The 20,864-nt window shown below is 45.3% G+C and overlaps 1 protein-coding gene across 1 annotated transcript in view; it reads right to left on the reverse strand.

Moving 5' to 3' along the window:
- The window catches only part of LOC135388420 (uncharacterized), a 44,036-nt gene extending 39,632 nt beyond the window's left edge, over positions 1-4,404 (reverse strand). Inside the window, exons 1-2 of the mRNA XM_064617977.1 lie at positions 4,295-4,404; positions 1,008-1,055 (exon numbers count right to left, since the gene is read on the reverse strand). The gene's annotated coding sequence lies outside the window, so the exon portion shown is untranslated. The remainder of the gene's footprint in view (positions 1-1,007; positions 1,056-4,294) is intronic.
- Between the last annotated feature and the right edge of the window lie 16,460 nt (positions 4,405-20,864).

Raw genomic sequence — 20,864 nt, forward strand, 5'->3', positions numbered from 1 at the left:
TGAGCTTCGCAAGCCTTTTGGCAACTACCGAGTCACCGACTGCCAGACCAACTTTATTTATCACTCCAGAAGGATGTATCGAGCTTATTTACACAGTCATAGTAGTTTCGGATTCATTTTAACACCCACTTTTCTTCCTATAAAACTGTTAAGTAGGCCAGTAAGATGCACCATACGAAGTAATTTACACCATAGAGTCATAATTATCGCAGAAATTGAATTTAAAATACGCCGCAAAAATAGACCGTGCGCAACGGTGGTGAAGAGAAGTACCAGCCTGCGATCTGCCTGGAAACTCGCGCTGACGCTATAAGGAGAACGCTCGCTGATTGGCCTAGAGAAATGTCTGCTACTCCGCTGTCGTCTGCTACTAGGCTGTTCGGGGTTCTGATAAAGCCTTTCTCCTTGCCCTCGGTAATGCTTCGGCCGCTCCTTCTATCCCCAATTCTCCGGGAGAACTGTCAAAACAGGTTTACCGCGGCAAAGGGACAAGGCGCTGACCCCCACTGACCGGCGAACCAGAACGAGTTCTCCTTATACCGTCATCGGCGACGTGGCATCATACCTCCTCATCCTCGTTATAGCTGGTGGTGGCGAGTTAAGGGTGAACGCGCGGAGCTATGTTTATGTGACTTTTTTTCGGTATTCGGTCTTAATCTGAATTTTTTTTGGATGGCCCTCTGTACTCCTTTAAACACTTCTCGTGCTCGTCCAACTTGTCGGACTTGTGTCCGCTATATATGCTGATAGGACACCCTACAAGTTGACGTCGTCTAATCACATATGGCGCACCGACAACCCATCTCGTGACCACCGTAGCAATGACTTTTCCAAATCGCACCTACACCGTCACCATTGTTTGGGGACGACCTCCTCCTTCCTACAGGGCACTATTTCAATTCTGCATACTAGATGCCGGAAACCCGTGCTTGTGATTCTGGACAAAATCACTGCATACTGTTGCCGGGAGCCATGAACTCCACTGGTATAGTGTATAAGGAACTCACCCGCATCGGTGTTCCCTTCACCATACGTACTCCGGCCAAAAATATACCCTGTAAAGTACAAATACCGTTACTGTACAATCATATAATAGTGGATCAATGCACGATGTACATTAGCACTAGGATCAACGAAGAGAAAGAAAAAACATGGAAAACATGAAAGATGTATAAAGGCTTTGCATGTATTTGTCCTTTCTATATGTGTTCCAGCCTCAGAACATCAGTTGTCTCACGGAAAACATGACGGAGAATATAAGACGGAGAACAATGTCAGAAAATTCCTATGTCAGGCGGAATTCGGTGGAACGTAGATAAAAAAAAAGATGAAGAAGTAATACCTGTGGCACACGGAGACGTTTCAACTAACATCTAACGCGAAGCTTAAAGGAAAGGCGTTGCATGACGAGGAGAATCTCATTTTACTCATTCTGAGAAGCTGGCTTTTCATCTGTGATACGACGACAATGCTCTAGAGAGTATTTAAGACTGCAGTCAACCATCATCCCGAATATGACAACGTTCCATAAATCATGTTTGAGAACAACGTCATTCAAGATTATTGTTGACTGCACTCTTAAAAACGAACTTCACCACGTGGCACGCTCGTAGCCAACCACTATCACAAATGACGACGTTCAATAAATTAAGGGTGAGACCGTTGTTGGGATGATGGTTCGCCACCAGCGTGTTATGTGGCGAAGTTTCATTTTTTAAGAGTGTAGTCAACCATCAGCACGAATATGACAACGTCCAATAAATCAGGTTTGAGAACAATGTCATTCAATATGGTTGACTACAGCGGTGAGAACGTTTGCAGTGGCGGCGCGCTCATGATCTCTGTTGTCTGGTGACTTAGAAACCTCACTTTACATGATCAAAATGTAATCTTCATTTGCCCAATAAAATGCATGCAATGCACGCAATAATGGAGCAGGGAAGTAACACCCAAAATATGTGTTTTTCGCTGCGACGTCTTCTGCAACGGGTAAAACGAGCTCCTGAGAAAGAACGACAAGCGGAAATCTACAGAGCACGCGCAAGGCTCTGTTCCGCACAAGTTTAAAAAAAAAAAAAAACCTCTCTACATCCACAGAGCTCATCGCCGAACGACACATCTGAAGCATGTATAGGCGGCGCGTGAGCCGTGAAAAAAAAACAACAACAAAAAACAGAAAAGGCAGCTCACGCGGGGCCCGTGTCCGCGACCGACTTATGTATCGTATTTTATTGCACAGTGACAATACGCCGCAGAGCGAAAATATTTTACATGGTGACGCGTTGTGGGCGGCTTCAGAGATGAAGCAGGGTTTTGGAGTCATGTTAGATGTCACTTGCATGCTCCGTTGAAGGCAGAGCAGGGATGACACCCGTTTCAGATGGATTGCGTGCTCGCAATTATGACAGCACCTGGAGGACGTCGACAGCGACACTAATTTCTATTCGCAGTTACAATGCAGATACCCGCAACTACATAGCTACACACCGTGCGGATTTCGGCAACATAAACCAGGATGTGTAGTGCGAATCCGGGGGTATAACCACCCACGCGTGCACCTTTTGTTATCGCTTCGGAGAGGGAATTATTCCCGCAGAAAATATCGCGCATATGTGAAAGGCATGCTATACGGCGCAAATACACGCGTTTGCTACTCAGTTTAAAACCATGCGATAGCCACGAGTTTTTTGCGCAGCGTATGCGCCATCGCCCTTACGCACGCAATGCCGATAACGTACAGTGCACTACAGCCCTCTATTATACCAATCTTTGTAAGACATCGCATGTGACTATGGGCAGTAGGGAAGGAAAAAATGAGATTAGCGGGGGGAGGGGTGGGGGGCAAGTACGCGTCCTCGGTCGACTTCAGGGGACCTGAGCCAGTGCCTGTCTGGAAAGCTTAAACTCAAATAGAGGGCTTCTGGAAATCTTGAAACAGAAGTTAATTTCGAAATACGACATCCGCCATCCCGAATGACCGGGATTTGATGACCGGGAACCGCCCGCCGATTTCTTCAGAAAGAGGTGCGCCCACCTGTTTGTGACAGCTATGCCGTTTTGTGAATTGTTTACAAAAGACGTGACTAAGATTCTCACTTTCCGCGAGCAGGGAAAGAACTCTGGTTTCGTTGTCATGAACTGGAGACGAGAAACGGTTTCCGCTACCAAATTGCAGGTAGCACTCTCCTAACCAACCATCATCTCGAATGACCGCGTACTCCCCCCCCCCCCCCTGATTCGTTAAAAAAAAGAAAGAAAAAGGAATGCTTTGAACAATCAGGGGAAAGAACGTTGTCCTATTCGGGATGATGCTCGGCTACGAGCGTGCTATGCGGTGAAGTTCATTTTGAGGGGTTTGAGGGTTGAGGAGTTCAAAGTGTCCAATCGCAGGATCGATTTGTCGATTGGATGCCGTGCACTTTCAAGGACACGTTTTCAACATTTATTGAGTACCCCTATCACAAATGATTTGTGGAACGCAGTGGTCTTAAGCCTTTTTGCGACAAAAGACATGACCGCATAAAGGTCAGGATACGCTTCCCACTTTCAACGAGTAATGGATAGAAACGATGTCATTCGGTGTTTTGCCAGACCGAACGCAACAGCGTAACATTATCTCTACCAACTACTGCAGAGAACGGCATCGTTGCCCCGCACGCTGAACCCTGCACGAGGCAAGCATCGTGTCTGCGTTCCGAACGCCAGGCGACTGAACACGAATACGGTCTCGGGATTTCAAAAAAGGCGTCGCGGTTGGGACGCTTAATCGGGCGGACACGACTAGTTGACCCAAAACGTTGAAAATCCGGAGTACAGACAACAAGTTTCTGCACCACTTAACGCGAACTCACAAAAAGGAAGGCCATAACATTTCCAAGATAACGGAAAGGTAAATGATATAATTCTGAATGATTGGGCGGGCTTCCCACACCTATATCCCACAGTGTCATCGATTGCCAAGCTTTTAAGGCCCGTTTGCAGCTAAACAGCTTCTACGTCTAGAACGTGGCATGGCAAAGGAAAAGGCTTATGGAACATTCGAAGAACACACTATGCTCAGGATCAAGCGTCATACAGGACTATATCGTTCTCGTCTCGTTTGTGGAAGTGGACGGTATACGTTAAACGAATATATCCAAAGTAATACATACTAAGATGCGTTTCAACTAACTAGGGAGAACTATGTATGGTTCTGAGTGACGGTTCGTTATATCACAAACTACGAAAGCAGTGAAAATAAATAAAACTATGCAGAAGTCGTTCCACACTTGAAGATTCGGGAAAGAGTACTCACCACAATGTATTCAATCACTTCTCGTTTCTCCAACGGGTGACCTCTCAAAAAGACCTCTGGTATCGCGCTTATCCGAGAAAGACTAAAACGATATTCTTCTTCTTCTTCCAATGAAAATATTCCGTTTGCGGTGCACGAGCGGTCTCGTGCTAGTCAGGGGGGTCGGACTCGGCAAGAAAAGTGTGCCCCCGCGGGCGCTGACATTTTGGGAGGCATGAACAGGGTTGCCTTTGGCTGCGCGCTTCACCGCTAAGTTTGACTTTCTCGTATCTTGTTTGAAAACTCGTTCAAATGTCACAAATCTGTGACTGTTTTGGTGAAATGTGCAAAATTGAGAAATAAAGTGTTGATAAAAGTCAATAAAAGTCTGCAAGTTCAGTTCCTGAGTGCTGTCAAAGTGCGATCTCAACGTTCTCTGGCTCAATCGAGCACCAGCAGGGAACTGGCATGTAGTTTCGCTTTCGCATCGCTTTGTACTTGTCAGACGCGGACGCTGCAGTTACGCAGCTTGAAAGATGCCCAGCTGTTGTGTGAAATGTAAAATGAGGCAGAGTAAATCCTGCGGGGTGTCATTTCACAAGTAAGTGTCCACTGGGTCCATGCATGCACAAGTATATTCTGTGGCGTGCCCAGTCGCCTATAAACGTTGTTCACTCTAAGGCAAACAAATATTGTCGAAACTTACGGCACGATCTTGAGATACATATTATCGCAGTTTTCCGCGGGATCCTCACCTGCTTTCCCGATGGCTGGAAGCACTTGACATGCAATCGCTCGTTCCTACACGCGGTCAGAGAGTATGCTCTAGGCACTTCCACACTTCTAGCTTCATCGCTGGTCATCAGACAGCAAAACTGAAGGCAAACGCGGTCCCTATGACAGTGAGGCCAGGAACTGCTGAGGTATCCGGTTATTCTTTATTACTTTTAAAATGATACAAAAGGAGATAATAATGGAAGAACTTTTTTAGAGCCAAGTAACAGCCAGCCAGCCAGATGAAAGAGATGAAAGTGGTGCTGACACAGTTTCCCTGGTAAGTACATAGTAGTTTGTGCAGCCACCCCCCTGTATGACTGCCTTCACTCCATGTTTTCCAGGAAATGCTTGAAGCCAGTGCTGAGCAAGCAGAGCCCGCCGTCCCTTCTTCAGCTGTTCCACTGCCTGTAAGGACATGAATTCTTGCTTACGTGCTTTTACAACTAGACCTGTAGGACGGCTTGGCCTATAGATTGTGCAATTCCTTCCCTTTTTAATGGCCTTAATTTTCTATCCAGGAGATGCCCCAGGCAAGTGCTGCGGAAGCAGAGACTACCAGCCCCCCTCAACCTGTTTCACTGCTTGTAAGAATGGCTTGGTCAATAAGTCATACATGTGCTTCCATGTAGGATTTTTTTCATTCTTTTCTAAGGAAGGGCCTGAAAGCAGTATTCCACGGGCCCAGACCCCCAGCCCGAGTCCGGCTATCCTACTGCCTGTGAGCACATGAGCTTTCTTAATAATAATAATGATGATGATGCCTCACTAGTGCTCAAGAATGTAATACCTATTTGTGGGCCTAAGGCTCCAATAACTATTCTCAAAGCGTGAATCCTATGCAGTGTGACGTCATGTAACCCGAGCTGTAGAAATAAATGCAAACATTTTTTAGGCTAACCTGTTTGACCATGAGGACCATCCCTACTGTAAGCTGCCACAAAAGCGGAAAGCAGTGAGTATATGTCTGTATGTCATTTCTTATTCCTGCTGCTTTCTGCTGTCAGGTTCTTCTGCTACTGAAAAACATGAAAACACAGACAAATTGCTTTTGTGACTATAGCCCACTGCGAAACAATGCATTCCAATTCCTGTGAGCAGCGACAGTTCCTACTACCATTTCAGGAGTGTCAGCAGGAAAGCCCAGATCCCAAAACACAACGACTTGAGGACATTTCTGTAGATGTTTTGTCCCCTGACCCCAGAGCAGGGCAGCAACAACCGGAAACATGCAATGAAACCACGCCTACACGACAACCGGTAATTTTAAAATGCAAAATATTGGGGAATGCTGTCCTTAACCAACAGGCAACTTTGCAGGTGTCTGTGAGCAACACAGATACTGAGGGCAGCCCGATCACACCCAAGGGTCACAAGGAGCACACCTATCACAGCAAAACAACGCCAAGAACAGGAATGAGACAACTTCGAGAGAAGAACCAGTACCTGCGTGGTGTCCGTCGACGGCTGCAACTGACCCTGAAAAGGAGAGAAAAGAAAATTAAAAATCTAAAAAGCCTCATTGCTGAACTGAAGGAAAAGAACTTGTTGGCAGAGGAGGCTCAAACAAAGCTGGAGTCCTTTGGGGAACTGCCACAAGAGATACTTAAGGAATGGGCAAAGAACGTGAGAAAGAAAAAGCCAGGCCGTAGATATTCCCCAGAAACTAGGAGATTTGCAATGACACTCCACTTTTATTCACCTCGTGCCTACAAATATGTCTCAAAACTATTCCCAATGCCAGCTGTAGACACACTCCGCGAATGGTCAAAGGTTATTGGTGCTTGGCCTGGCTTCACGCAGGAAGTCTTAGACCACCTGAAGAAAAAGCATGAAACAACTGAGAGGAGAGAGAAGCTGTGCTCAATCATGCTTGATGGAATGAGCATACGCAAAAAATGTGAAGTAGACAAGGCCACTGGACGGCTAATTGGTTACGTTGATTTTGGGGAGGACCACACACCTCATGACACGGATGATGCGCCCCTAGCAGGTGACTCTTTGGTATTTATGGCTGTGGGCGTCGCATCACCATGGAAAATACCCTTCGGCTATTTTCTAAATAAGGGGCTATCTGGGGAAGTACTGAAGACACTACTGACAGAAGCCATCATGGTGCTAACAAATTGTGGACTCGAAGTCGTGGCAGTCGTCTGTGACGGGCTATCGTCTAATGTTATGATGGGGCGACTGCTGGGGTGCCATATCCATGCCAACAACACAGAGGACTTTCGGACATTTTTCTCCCATCCTGCTGATGCTGACAAGAGCATACACCTAATTTTTGATGCTGCACACAGTCTTAAACTGCTCAGGAACCTGTTTGGGGATCACAAGGTGTTACAGAGCAGCCACTATGGAGTAAGCAAATAGGATGACAATACTACCAACTGTCCCTTGTGAATAATGTGGGAACAAGGATGGACGAGTTTTTTTCTGGTCCCTCCACGTTCCAGCATTATGCATAAGTTGAGCTCACTTTTCTGCATCTGAATGCAGTACACCTAGCTTCCATTTCAGTTTCTCTCTTGCCTGCCAACAAATTTAAGTATACTTTCACCCTTCTTAGACAATCAGGTGGGCCTTTATTGAAAGGCTGCAGCAACTCCAAGAGAAGGAGGGCCTCAGAGCAGCAAACAAGCTCACCAGATCCCATATTGAGTTTGGCCGCCAGATCATGAAGGTCCGCCTTGCAGCGCAGACTCTAAGTTCATCCGTGAGCAAAGCCCTGACCCACGCACGGCTCCTGGGATTGACCGAATTTGAAGGAAGTGACGCAACCGCTTCGTTCATTGCCGACGTAGATGAGTAGGCCTTTCATTTTCATGACTGTGGCCACTAAAGCTAAAGCATGAACATCTTTTACAGAGCATTTGATTTGCTTAATTCGCACAGTCCCATTGGCAAAGGATTTAAGGCACCACTTCGCAATGGAACAATTTCCCAGCAAGGAAAAAGGATGCTTACATTGTCGTCAAGAATGATGACACTGCGACTTCCATCCGGGGAGCTAGCTGCTCAGCATGGGAGACGCATGTCAGTCATCAGCATGGCCTTTACGCTGAAAAGTGTTGCACAGCTGGCAGAAGCGCTGTTCCAGGCGGGCGCATGCAGGTAACATGTAGAGGTCTAGAATCAGAAAACAGTATGTTTGAACAAATTATATTACTCCCTTGCACTCCCCTAGTTACATCACTACGTACCGCCTCAGCCAGGACCACTTGGAACTGTTCTTCAGCTGCATCAGGCAAAGAGGAGGATGGAATAACAACCCATCAGCTTCCCAATTCCGTCATGCCTACAGGAAGCTTCTGATACATGCTGAAGTTCAGGCCCCAAGCTCTGCGAATGTCGCTCCTACAGTGGAAGGCATAGAGACACTCGGTCACCAGGGCAAGCCGCGAAGGGAGGAAAGTGCAGGTGAGGAGACTCCCACTGCAGAAGTTCCTGCAGAGGACAACATCTGTGCCCTTCTACAGTGTGCTGACCATGACTACGGGGAATCATCCAGACTCAGCAGGTTCAGCGAGGACATTGTTGCCTATATTGGAGGATATGTTGTTAGAATTGTCTCCTCAAAACTCACCTGTAATGGTTGTTTGGACACACTCCTAGATGACGAGACATCAAGTGTTCTCATCATGCTCAGGGACAATGGAGGGCTGGTTAAACCATCCTCCTTTGTTACACGTCTGCTGTGTTGCGCTGAGCAGACCTTTCGTCTAGAGAAATTGAGGTCTGTGAAGCTTGTAGTGCGGGTGATCGTTTTGAAATCGTTTAATCACTTCATCCTAACACACGGTGACAAGCTACCACTGTGCCAGCACTATGCAGAGGAGCCTGATCACATAATTTCACTGGCGAAAGTGATCCTGCAAAAGTATGCTGGCATCAGATTAAGAGAACATAGTCGAAGAATTACAGAAGCAAGTCGTGGTGCCCAAGTGAGGCAGATGCTCACGAAACAAATCTTGTTCCGCAATCAGTAGATGCCCTAAATCGTCGTCGTCTTCGCTCGCCCCAAGTGGACCTGCGACCCAAAATTTATTTTTTCTTCTTACATATACCTGTGTGCCTTGATGACAACACTAACAGTTTACGACGCTTTCCTACATTGTTGCATTGTTATAACGCGCAAACGACGGAACAAGGTAGGAGTGATACACAGGCAGTAACATGTATCACGAATTTCGCTTGTTGTCCCTGTTAATGACCAACAACCACGGCAAATAAAGGCCTTTCGAGGAAACGCACAGTTCGGAAACACACCTTTCTTTGTTCGAACACTTAAACGGTCATATATCCACATTACATGCTATTCGCTAGGCCTCACTGTGTGCAACAAGACACACGTTATCCTTTTACGCCACGATACAAGCTATTAATCCAAAAGAAGCCGTTCAACGCAATTGCCCAAAGGTACGACGACAAACGTCTGCATCATGCATGCAAACAACAACTGATAGGTGTATGCTTACATATTTCCTGCTCGGCGAGCAATGCGGAGGCCATGAGAGCAGACGAACGCCACGCCCGAGGCGTTCTCACTTACGTTGCCATAGAGATCCGCATTGTTGCCCTCAAAAACGAGTACTCCGCTAACATTTAGCGTGCAAAAAGAGGTCTGGCAACGCTGTCTATGCCTCCGCTGGCCGCGCGCAGGTGGGCACACCCCGCGGTAGGGAGAAAGCATTGGCCGCGCGCCAAGGCCGTTCTCTAGAGTCTTCCTATATTATCTCTATGGTGCTAGTGTCTTCCTCTTCTTCCTCGTCCATTGGCCTTGATCTGCAAAGGGACACTGACCAGGGCTCATGATATAAAAAGCACTAGGGCTTTAGGTGCAGGGGTTGATTTAAGGGTCTGTCATGGGGTGAGAGGGGGGCGGTTTTCAGGAAATTTCGTGCTTTGCGGCACAGCATCATCCAGTAGGGTTTTTACATAGGGAACGCAGCCGTATGGGGGGCGGTCGCCCCTCCCACCCGCCCCCCCCCATTAAATACGCCCCAGTCTATAGGTTCAAGGAAAACGCACACTTTAGCTCTATGGACAAAAACTAAAAACGGAGTGATTGATCGTTATCGGAAAAAAAAGAAAAATGCCAGCAGCAACAGCTATTGCTGCTGGCATTATGGGTCAATCGAATAGATAAAACTGCCGATAACGACACAGCATCTCCCAGTCGGGTTAGAGGGGTTTATATGCAGGTCTGACGAAAGCCGCCATAACGCGGGGTCACTGCTGCAAGAAGGGCTCTTCGGTTTCGTCCTGGCCACACTGTGCCAACTATGGGGATGAGTACACTGCTGAGCAGACCTCTCGAAAACTCACTCATAAGAACGTTCACTTGGGCTCACTCACGCTCAATTCGACCAATGAGCTAAGTGTGAGTGAGCGAGCCGAGAGCTAAGCGGACGGTGAGTGAGCATGACAAAGCAAGCCGGGACACAGCTTTGGACAAAATCTAAAAACGGAGTGATATGTGTGTGTATATATGTATATATATATATATATTTCTGGATAGAATTTTGAGCCAACTCAAGCAAACATTCATCAGTCGCCAATTCCCACTCAGTTTAGTTGAGGACACAATGGAGAAGAATGTGTTTTAGATCTTCAACAGCACCGCAGTGGCTACAGTGCTAAGACGCTACTTCTCTCAAGCGGTAGTGCCACTGTGCTGTGAAGAAGGAAGGCCCGCAGATTGCAAAGCTATGTTCCAAAGCCGCACCCGCAAATCAGACAATGGTTCCGTTAACCTCGCTGTAACAGTCAACAATAATGTTTCGAACATTAACAGTATACTTAATCGCCACCACAGTATTCTTCGTCAGTCAGAGCGCATGCGACAAATCTTCCCGGAACCCCCACGTGTGACCTACAGGCGCACGCAAAACATCCACGATAATCTAGTCAGCTCCTAAGTGCCCACGTGCTTAACAGCACAAATTCTAGTTTCTTCGTCAAAATTCATAGTGACTGTAATTCATCCAACGTCATTTATGCCATTCAGTGCAACGCGTGTCAAGCACAATACGTAGGTCAAACCAGAACATCTTTTCGGATCAGGTTCAACAATGGTCATTCAATAAATGACGTCGCCCTTTTTATTCTCCAATCAAACTTTAGCTCCGATAGAGGCAGGGAACAACGCGAGTCCTACCTCATTAACAAATTCCAATCAATCATTAACGAAGATCCCGGTGTACTTTCAACAGTAAGGAATCTGGTCGTCTAGATGGGATATACTTTCCCATTTTTTTCTTTTATTTTCCTTTTTTTTTCTTTTCAGCTATGGCCTCAGTACAGCTCACCCTGAGCTGGCTCCCCAAGAAAGTTGACATCACCACCCGGATTTGACCTTGCGGAATGTTCCAGAATATGACTCACGAACAACTGCGACATGGCATATTTGCACCGATTGTGACTTCACTCAGGGAACCTATTTAAGCAATATGCAATCCTTGTACTTCTTTTGTCCTGAGGAAGACAGCGCCACTGTCTGAACGTCGACCATTCTTTTTTTTAATCTATGTGTTAAATTACCCATTAAATGAATTAGTTTTTGTTAACGTTCCTGTAATCTGTAGTCCACGTCTTATTATCTCACTTTTATTCAACTTCGTAGCCGTCCGATATATTAACAAATACGTTAATATATCAGGGAGTAAGTACTCGTACACGTTGGTGTCTATCTTTTTGCTGGTTTTCAGATCTTAAATGGCGCTTTAACGAGGCCGGACGTCGCATCAAACCTTATGAAAACTGTAAACACACACATATATATCTATAATGAGGGGAGGAAAGCCATTAAAGAAACAAGTAAATGACACTAGACGTGTTTGAAATTCAAAATTACAGATTAAGATGGCTTCTATGGCTGCACGCAGAGAAACAGATACTCATGGAACGATGCGACAGCACCAGAGGACACGTGTTTCGCCGTGTTTGCGGCTCGTCAGCTCTGAGTAGCTGCGGCTGGCAAACCATATATTAACGATGAATATATTTGTCCCTTCTATGTTGTTCCAGCCTCAGAACATCAGTTGTTTCATGCAAAACCATATATATTATGGTTTGCCAATTCCGAATGATGCGTAGCTATACACAGAGCTGACGAGCCGCAAACACGGCGAAACACGTGTCCTCTGGTGCTGTTGCATCGTTCCACGAGTATCTGTTTCTCTGCGTGCAGCCATAGAAGCCATCTTAATATGTAATTTTGAATTGCAAACACGTCTAGTGTCATTTACTTGTTTCTTTAATGGCTTTTCCCCCATTATATATATATATATATATATACAAATATAAAAATGAGCAAATGCTCCATGGCTGCACGTGAGGCATATGTTTACAGTTCAAGCGTGCCACAATCCCAGCTGTGGACGGCCGTTTCGAGCTTCTTGGCTTGCTGTGCCGATGAGAGCCAAGAAGCTCGAAACGGCCGTCCACAGCTGGGATTGTGGCACGCTTGAACTGTAAATATATATATATATATATATAGAACAAATAGGTTAATATATCAGACGGCTACGAATTTGAATAAAAGTGAAATAATAAGACTTGGACTACAGATTACAGGAACGTTAAAGAAAAATTAATTTATTTAATGGGCAATTTAACACATAGATTAAAAAAAGAATGGTCGACGTTTCGACAGTGGCACTGTCTTCGTCAGGAGAAAAGAGGTGCAAGGGTTGCATATTGCTTAAATAGGTTTCCTGGGTGACGTCACAATCGGTGCAAGTATGCCACGTGGCAGTTGTCTGAGTCATATTCTGGAACATTCCGCAAGGTCAAGTCCGGGTGGTGATGTCATCTTTCTTGGGGAGCCAGCTCAGGGTGAGCTGTACTGAGGCCATAGCTGAAAAGAAAAAAAAAAGGAAAATAAAAGAAAAAAATGGGAAAGTATACCCCATCTAGACGAACAGATTCCTTACTGTTGAAAGTACACCGGTATCTTCGTTAATGATTGATTGGAATTTGTAAATGAGGTAGGACTCGCGTTGTTCCCTGCCTCTATCGGAGCTAAAGTTTGATTGAAGAATAAAAAGGGCAACGTCATTTATTGAATGACCAGGCTGGTTGAAATGACGAGAAACAGCAAGATTTGGCTTTTTATTAACGTCCGACCGGTGGTTGTTGAACCTGATCCGAAAAGATGTTTTGGTTTGACCTACGTATTGTGCTTGACACGCGTTGCACTGAATGGCATAAATGACGTTCGATGAATTGCAGTCAAAGTCACCATGAATTTTGACGAAGAAATTAGAATTTGTGCTGTTAAGCACGTGGGCACTTCGCATTAGTTTGCATATTTGACATCTGCGGCCATTGCACGGGTGGCAGCCTTCCGTCGGACTTGTTGGTCGGTTGACTTTGGAGCTGACTAGATTATCGTGGAGGTTTTGCGAGCGCCTGGAGGTCACACGTGGCGGTTCCGGGAAGATTTGTCGCATGCGCTCTGACTGACAAAGAATACCGTGGTGGCGATTAAGTATACTGTTGATGTTGAAAACATTATTGTTGAATGTTACAACGAGGTTGACGGAACCATTGTCTGATTGGCGGTTGCGGTTTTGGAACAGAGCTTTGCGATCTGCCCTGCGGGCCTTCCTTATTGCGTCCTCAACTAAACTGGGTGGGAATTGGCGACTGATGAATGTTTGCTTGAGTTGGTTCAAATTTCTACCCAGATCACTGTCGCTGGAACAGATGCGTCTATAACGAAGTGCATGGCTGTAGGGGATAGGAAGTTTAGTGTGCCGCGGGTGGCAACTCTTGAAAGCTAGGTACTGCTGGGAGTCAGTAGGCTTACGGAACAGGTCCGTAGTTAGGACCCCGTCCGTTAACTTTACCTGGACATCTAGGAAGTTAACAGTTAGAGCTGAGTAAGAATGGGTGAATTTGATAGACGGATGTGCTTGGTTGAAATTGCTAATGAATATATTCAGATCGTCCTCCGAAAACGGCCAAACCATAAAGATGTCGTCCAGAAAACGCTTGTACAACGTCGGCTTTTTCTCGCATTGGAACAGAAATGCCTCCTCCAGATTACCCATAAAGATGTTTGCATAATTTGGTGCCATCTTAGTGCCCATAGCCGTGCCACTGACTTGCAAGTAATGTTTACCATCAAATTCAAAGTTGTTATTTTTCAGAATAAGGTTAAGGAATGTGAATAGAACACAAGGATCGTATGTGTTGTCCGAATATTTTAAAAACGCCCTTTGAGCTGCAGCAATGCCATCTTCGTGGGGGATGTTGGTATAGAGGGAAGAAACGTCTAGCGTGACCAGCAAACTTGAGGGAGGAGGTTGGCACTGACTTAATATTTCCAGGAAGTGATTTGTATCTTTAATGTAGGATGGAAGTTTTGGGGGTATATCTTTGAGAAGATAATCTACAAAGCTGGAAATATTTTCGGTAGCTGTACCGTTACACGAAACTATCGGGCGCCCTGGGTTCCCAGGTTTATGGATCTTGGGGAGCATGTAAAATCTGCCTGGCACGGGATCTCTAGGGAGTAAGTACTCGTACAGGGTGGTGTTTGCTGGTTTTTGCTGGTTTTCAGATCTTTCAAGCTACAGATAACATTAGCAGTGATCTGTTCCGTAGGGTCGGCTTCGAGGACTTTGTAAAATGATGTGCAAGATAACTGCCGAATGCCCTCGTTAATATAATCAGTTTTGTTCATTACCACAATTGCACCACTTTTATCAGTTTTTTTTATAACCAGATCATCACGTCTTTGAAGGTCAGAAAGGCTACGGTGTTCAGCTGGCGATAAATTGGACTGTGATTTACGATTGGATGAATGGCCGTACGCGTTAATAATATCCTTTTGGACTGCACGAATATACATATCCAGGGCTTTATCACGGTTACCGTCTGGTATAAAACTGGACGGCTGTTTGAAAGGGTTGGAGTCTGACTTAGGCTTGTCATGAAAGTATTCTTTGAGGCGTAAGCGGCGGCCGAAGTTATCTAAGTCTATGTGAAGTTGATATTCATTTAATTTATTGTTGCTGGGACAATATGAGAGGCCATGGCTGAGTAAAGATATTTCAAAATCTGTGAAAATATGGGATGACAAGTTAACGACATTATGAGACTTGGGGCTTTCGGCATTACCGGGATCAGTGGAGGCGGCGTCTTGATTTTGATTAATAATGGTGTGCTGATCCTGTGATGACGTACTAGTAATTTGGACAATACTTATCGGGCGACTATCCTGAAACGTTGTTTTAAGCCCAGTAGGGGGAACCTGACTAACTCCGTCCCTGGCGAGCTTTTTGCGTTTACTGCAGTGCACGGCTTCTTCCCTGTTCTCAGCGAAGCGTGCTAAATCTTTGTTATGGTTGTCACCAAGAGCGGTTTTATCGCGAATAATTTTAACTTCCTGAGAAAATTGGCTGATAGCGTCATCACAATGGGATAACAACACATCGATTAACGCGGTGGAGGCATTGTTGATAATCTCGTTCCACTTATTTTGGTGTTCATTTTTAAGGGGGAAAGTAAGGTTTAAGCTCGATTGCAAGTCCCTTTGGAATTTTGTTGTGTTTCTTATAGAGCTGCAAACTTTCACGATGAGAGCTATACCGTATGGACTTATCAGTTAGTTTTCTAAGTTTAAAGAAAGCATGGGCGCTAGGGGATGGTTGAGGGTCAAAGTTGGAAAGAGTACGCTCACCGGCGGTTAGTCAATCCTGTCTTGATGGTCGTGGTGTCCGTCCTCGCTGTCGCTGTTCGAAGATGGTGGCTTCCTGTGGAGTAGGCCACACCGGGTCCGGGACAGGCGAGGGAGTCAGGTCGACGAGGTGGCAGTCGTCGTGCGAGTCGTGGTAGCAGGTTCTGCAGGTGACGGCTGATCATCCGAACTCCCTCGAAGTTTGGATGAAGTCCGTCCGCAGCCAGGACCTGGGTGGGACGTAGTCGGTAGAATGCGTGGTCCAGGTAGCAGAGGTCCGCGGTGTTCCGGCACAGCTGGATCAATCGACGGTTGAACTCGAAGGCCCGCGGGTTACACTGGAACTCACTGCGCCTGTCAATGAAGGGTTGTCCTCGGTTATATGATCGAGGAAGGAACAGGGTACAAACCACCATGTCGATTCCTCCTCGAGCTCGTATCTTCTCTAGTAGTCGTTGGTGGTAAGAGATACTTGCACCGATTGTGACGTCACCCAGGAAACCTATTTAAGCAATATGCAAGCCTTGTACCTCTTTTGTCCTGACGAAGACAGTGCCACTACAGTGGCTAGAAGGAGAAGTGTGCCGGGCGCCGGGAAATAAGCGCACAAAACTGCAATGAAATGTCCAGGTGGCGCTGGTCGCAGTAGGCGAGTTACCTCCCGAAGGGCTCCTACGTGGGAAGTTGCGGAGTTCGGCACTAAACCCGAGGATTTCACGTTAGCTTGAAAAGGAATCTTGTTAGTACTTGATCCATGTCCTCTTAATTATGCAGCGATAACTACGAGAACACGAGCACGCGCAATTTTTAAACAAAGAAAAAAAAAAGTCATGATCGTACAGTACTGAACACATTTATATTTTACCGGGACGTCATAGTGAATATTTTCAAATGGCATATTTTCAAGCAAAAATAGCGTATTTTCGTTGAACATAAGTGAGGGGACAAGCGAGCTGGTGTATACATGTATGATCCACAACATAGAAGGGACAGATACAAACAAAGCCTCAAATGACGCACCCCGAAAGTCGCTGGAGAGGCGTGTTAGCCCTGGACCGGTAATCCAGAAGATGTGGGTTCGATCCCTACAGCTGGCTAACCTTTTCAGTGACTTTCATCTTTCAACGTCTAATCAGTTCATTGCAGTGCACGCCAGCCAATTTGTTCAAGCCTTAGATTGGTCAACAACTTGCATAAATAACAAACAACGTTGGGCTAGTTGGTAAACATACGACATGGTAGAAAGCGCACAAAAACACGGACTAGAAGAAGACGACAACACCTGCGCTGTCTTGTGTCGTCTTCTTCCAGTCCGTGTTTTTGTGCGCTTTCTACTATGACTTGCATAAAGTCAAAGATACTGCGGGCGTTGAGCTTCTGAGTGGAAAAATATAACGTAAATGCTGCTTCCAGCACTGAAATGAGCTTGGCCAGTCCATGGCCAGGGTATAGTAGACGTCGAAGCAGCTGGTGAACTCACTTTCTTGGATCTGTGCGGCTTATGAAAATGATCTTCTAGTTTATATACCGCTCTTATAACCATGTCCTATCTAGCATATTCGCTCCCAATCTAGCAGACAGAAATCTGAAGAAAGGTGCGTACAGGGTTTATTATGCGCACTGTATACATTTTCTAAACAGGAATTCTTAACCACTTTCTAACCAGCCCTTATCAAATTCTGTATCAAGCACACTGCATACAGCTTTTATACGGCAATTTTTCCGTTTTGTAACCAGTCCAAACTAAGTCTGTGTGCAACAAAAAGGGAATTTTGGACACGGAATTCCGTTTCATTTTTTTCTGATGCGTCATGTCATTGACCATTCTTTTATGCGCCGTACGTTGACAGAGATTGCAAAATCGTTTCCATCACTGTTGATGCACAACGGGTGGAACTTGCGCACCAGAATCCAGGTTTATTTTGATGGGTGCGCTTTCTTCGTGAAATACTTCTGCGCGTCCGGAAACGGCTGGAACGGCATCGTCCGTTAGCACCTGTCCCTCGGAATTTCAACGTTTTCGTCGCCAATGATGTGCCGAAGAATCCTCATGGTATACCCTTCCTCAAATTACCGTTCACACACAACGCAGTCAATTGTCAGTCCTTTCTCCGCGCGCTTTACGTTACACGTCGACTCTTCTCTGCGGATAGTTTCCTTCGGTGGTCGGAACAGGAAGACCTCATATTCGTCCTCTCGGTGGCATAGACCCTGTCGTGAAGACTGGATACCCAGACTTCGCTAAGTGACACACAACAGCGCCCAAAGAGACACAAATTGAACAAACAAATGATCGAAACGACACACGTTGAGTTCACAAGTAAGAGCTCAGTGGTGCCTCATGTGTCGCAGATGAGCTTCAACTAGCGCAAACAAACAAAAAATGTATCGGGTGACTCTATCGGAACCGCCCTTATCTTGGGTTGTATTTTTTGTTCTCTTGTAGTCTTTTTCTAGGACGCATGAGGCATGAATATTAGGATGGTAACTGTCAAAATGGATGTACTAGCGTTTGTCAGTGGGTTTCTTGTATAGGGTCGTGACCAGCTTACCAGACTGTATAGAGACTGTCACGTCTAGAAAATTAACAGATTCTTGGGAAAAGTTACACGTGAACTTGATGGCCTGATGTACGGAGTTAAAATGCTCGAAAAACGCAATTAAGGATGGTTCATCACCCGACCATACAATGAAAATGTCGTCGATGTACCTTAAGAAGACTAAAGCTTTGATCGGGAAGGATGCTAACGTTTTTTCTTCAAATTGCCCCATGAAAAGTTTCGCATAGTTGGGAGACAGCCGTGATCCCATTGCTGCACCTTGAATTTGGATAAAATGTTTCTCGTTAAATATGAAGTTGTTATACATGAGCACAAGCTCAAGAAACGAGAGGACAGCTGATGTCTGGGGAAGAAAACGAAATTACCCTCCCAACCTTTTAAAGAATGCTCTCTCCAAGTGCAAATCTCTAGATCAGGCTAAATTACTTACATTACTTTAACATGAACCGCGGCAGAAACAAAAAAATCCCTTATCCTTCGTTACCGCCTATAACAAAGCACTCAGTAGCGCAGGATCCATCTTCGCCCGCCATCTCAACATTCTTCACAGCGACGGAAGACTTGAAATAATATTTCCTGCTCCCCCCAATATCACGTTCCGCCGATCACGTAACATTCGTAATTTACTAGTTTCATCCCGTCTATCCCGACCACATCATGCTTGTTCCCCTTGTGGTAAGAAACGCTGCCAAACATGTCATTTCATTAGTTCATGTAAATTTATCTCGAGCACCTCAATTTTTTTTTACTTTCGAAATCCGGCAGGGGTCGCACTGCAACTCTTTTAACATATGTTACCTTATTATGTGCAGTAAATGCTGTATTCAATATATCAGAGAAACCTCGAATACAATGAGGGAAAGGTTTTACGGCCATAAGTCCGATATTGTTAATAACCATCCTACACCCGTCTCTACACATTTTAACCTCCCTGGACACGCTTTGGGTACAGACCTCAATATCGTTATCCTTGAAATGGGTTATAACAGTGACATCAAGCGCAAAAATCGCAAATCCTTTTTAACTGCAAAATAATCCTTTTTAATCGCTACAAATTTTTTTTGTCGTCACGACAGAGAGGTCTGTCATTATGTTGTCGCTATTAAAAATTTTGTCGTCATGACAGACAGGGCTGTCGTCACTACAAAGGTCTTGTCGTCACTACAAAAGTTTGTCGTCTCTGACAAAAATGTCAAATTTTTGTTGTCTCAAAGGCTTGTTTGTCGTCTGAGTGCTTTTGTGGATGGAAGGAAGTGCAATTTTTGTGCGGCCTTTCGAGCGACTACCATGTATTGATAACCTTCAGAGTCAGTCGAAAGACGCAACAGAAATTCCTGCAGTTACAACAGAAGTTTTGTCTCAGTACTTGTCTCCGACAACCTTGTCGTCACTACAACATCTTTTGTTGCAGCGGCAGGATCTCCTGTCGTACTACAATAAAGTCTGTCGCAGTAACAGGACCTCCTGTCGTACTACAAAACTTTCTGTAGTTGCAGCAAACAACCTTGTCGTCAATTCCAAACTTGTTGTTGCAGGGACAGCTAGGACCTCCTGTCCTACTACAAATTTTTTTGTTGTACGACAGGAGGTCCTGTCGCTGTGACAAAAAGTTTTGTAGCACGACAGGACATCTGTTCTACCACAAACATCTTTGTCGTGACAACAAAGCTTCCTGTGGTGTGGTTAAGTCTTGCTCTCATTATGAAAAAAATTTCATCATCACTACAAAAACTTTCATCGCCATATATACTTCCAGTGATGACAGACACTCCTGCCATGAGTACTTGCTAAACATGACCCTCCATTGTTTTGGCACCTCCTTTGAGTTGTTTGATCATTGTAAATGCAGTCAATTTATTGACAATGTGTTGAAATAGATGCTGCGTCTGTGCTACGCAATGCCAGCGCATACACCTACAAGTACACGATAACAGCTAGTAGCCTCGTATTAAAACCATACTAGTCGTTTGTGCCAATAAAAGGCACTAAAATGCCAAAAAAACGTATGCTTAGATGAAAGTCCATGTTTCAATTGTACAGACTGATTTTTCTACACCTCTTAGCAATGACTGGAAACAATACCCTTTTTTAAAGTTCGGTTTTGGTCGAGAGCAAACAGCAGTGCCAGATTTACAGTGGTGGCGGCCCCGGGGCACTGTGCTGTGGGGGCTCCGTCGTGTATTCTATGTCTATCCAATGTGTTATTTGGGGTCGACATATGCGTGGACGGAGGACACATTTTTGCCAAGTTTCCGTTTCAGGGATACGTTTGAGGCATGCAAACCACATTTCGCTTGGACAAGATCATTACTGGTGGGGCCCCGGGGCAAGTGCCCCGTCTAAATCCGGCACTGGCAAACAGTGAAAATAAAGCTTTCAAACCAGCTAAAATCAGTTCACTATTACTATCTTCAAGGTGGTGACATTAGGGACGAAACACGACTTGTACTGAAATACACGAATGTGAATTTGCTTTTAATGAAGTCAGGCTTTATAGCACTTTACGATAGGGAAAAAAAGAGTCAAGATTTTAAAGGAAGATTGCTTCAGGCATAGATTGCCACCT

The sequence above is a fragment of the Ornithodoros turicata genome, chromosome 1 (assembly GCF_037126465.1).
Source record: "Ornithodoros turicata isolate Travis chromosome 1, ASM3712646v1, whole genome shotgun sequence".
NCBI lineage: Eukaryota > Metazoa > Arthropoda > Arachnida > Ixodida > Argasidae > Ornithodoros > Ornithodoros turicata.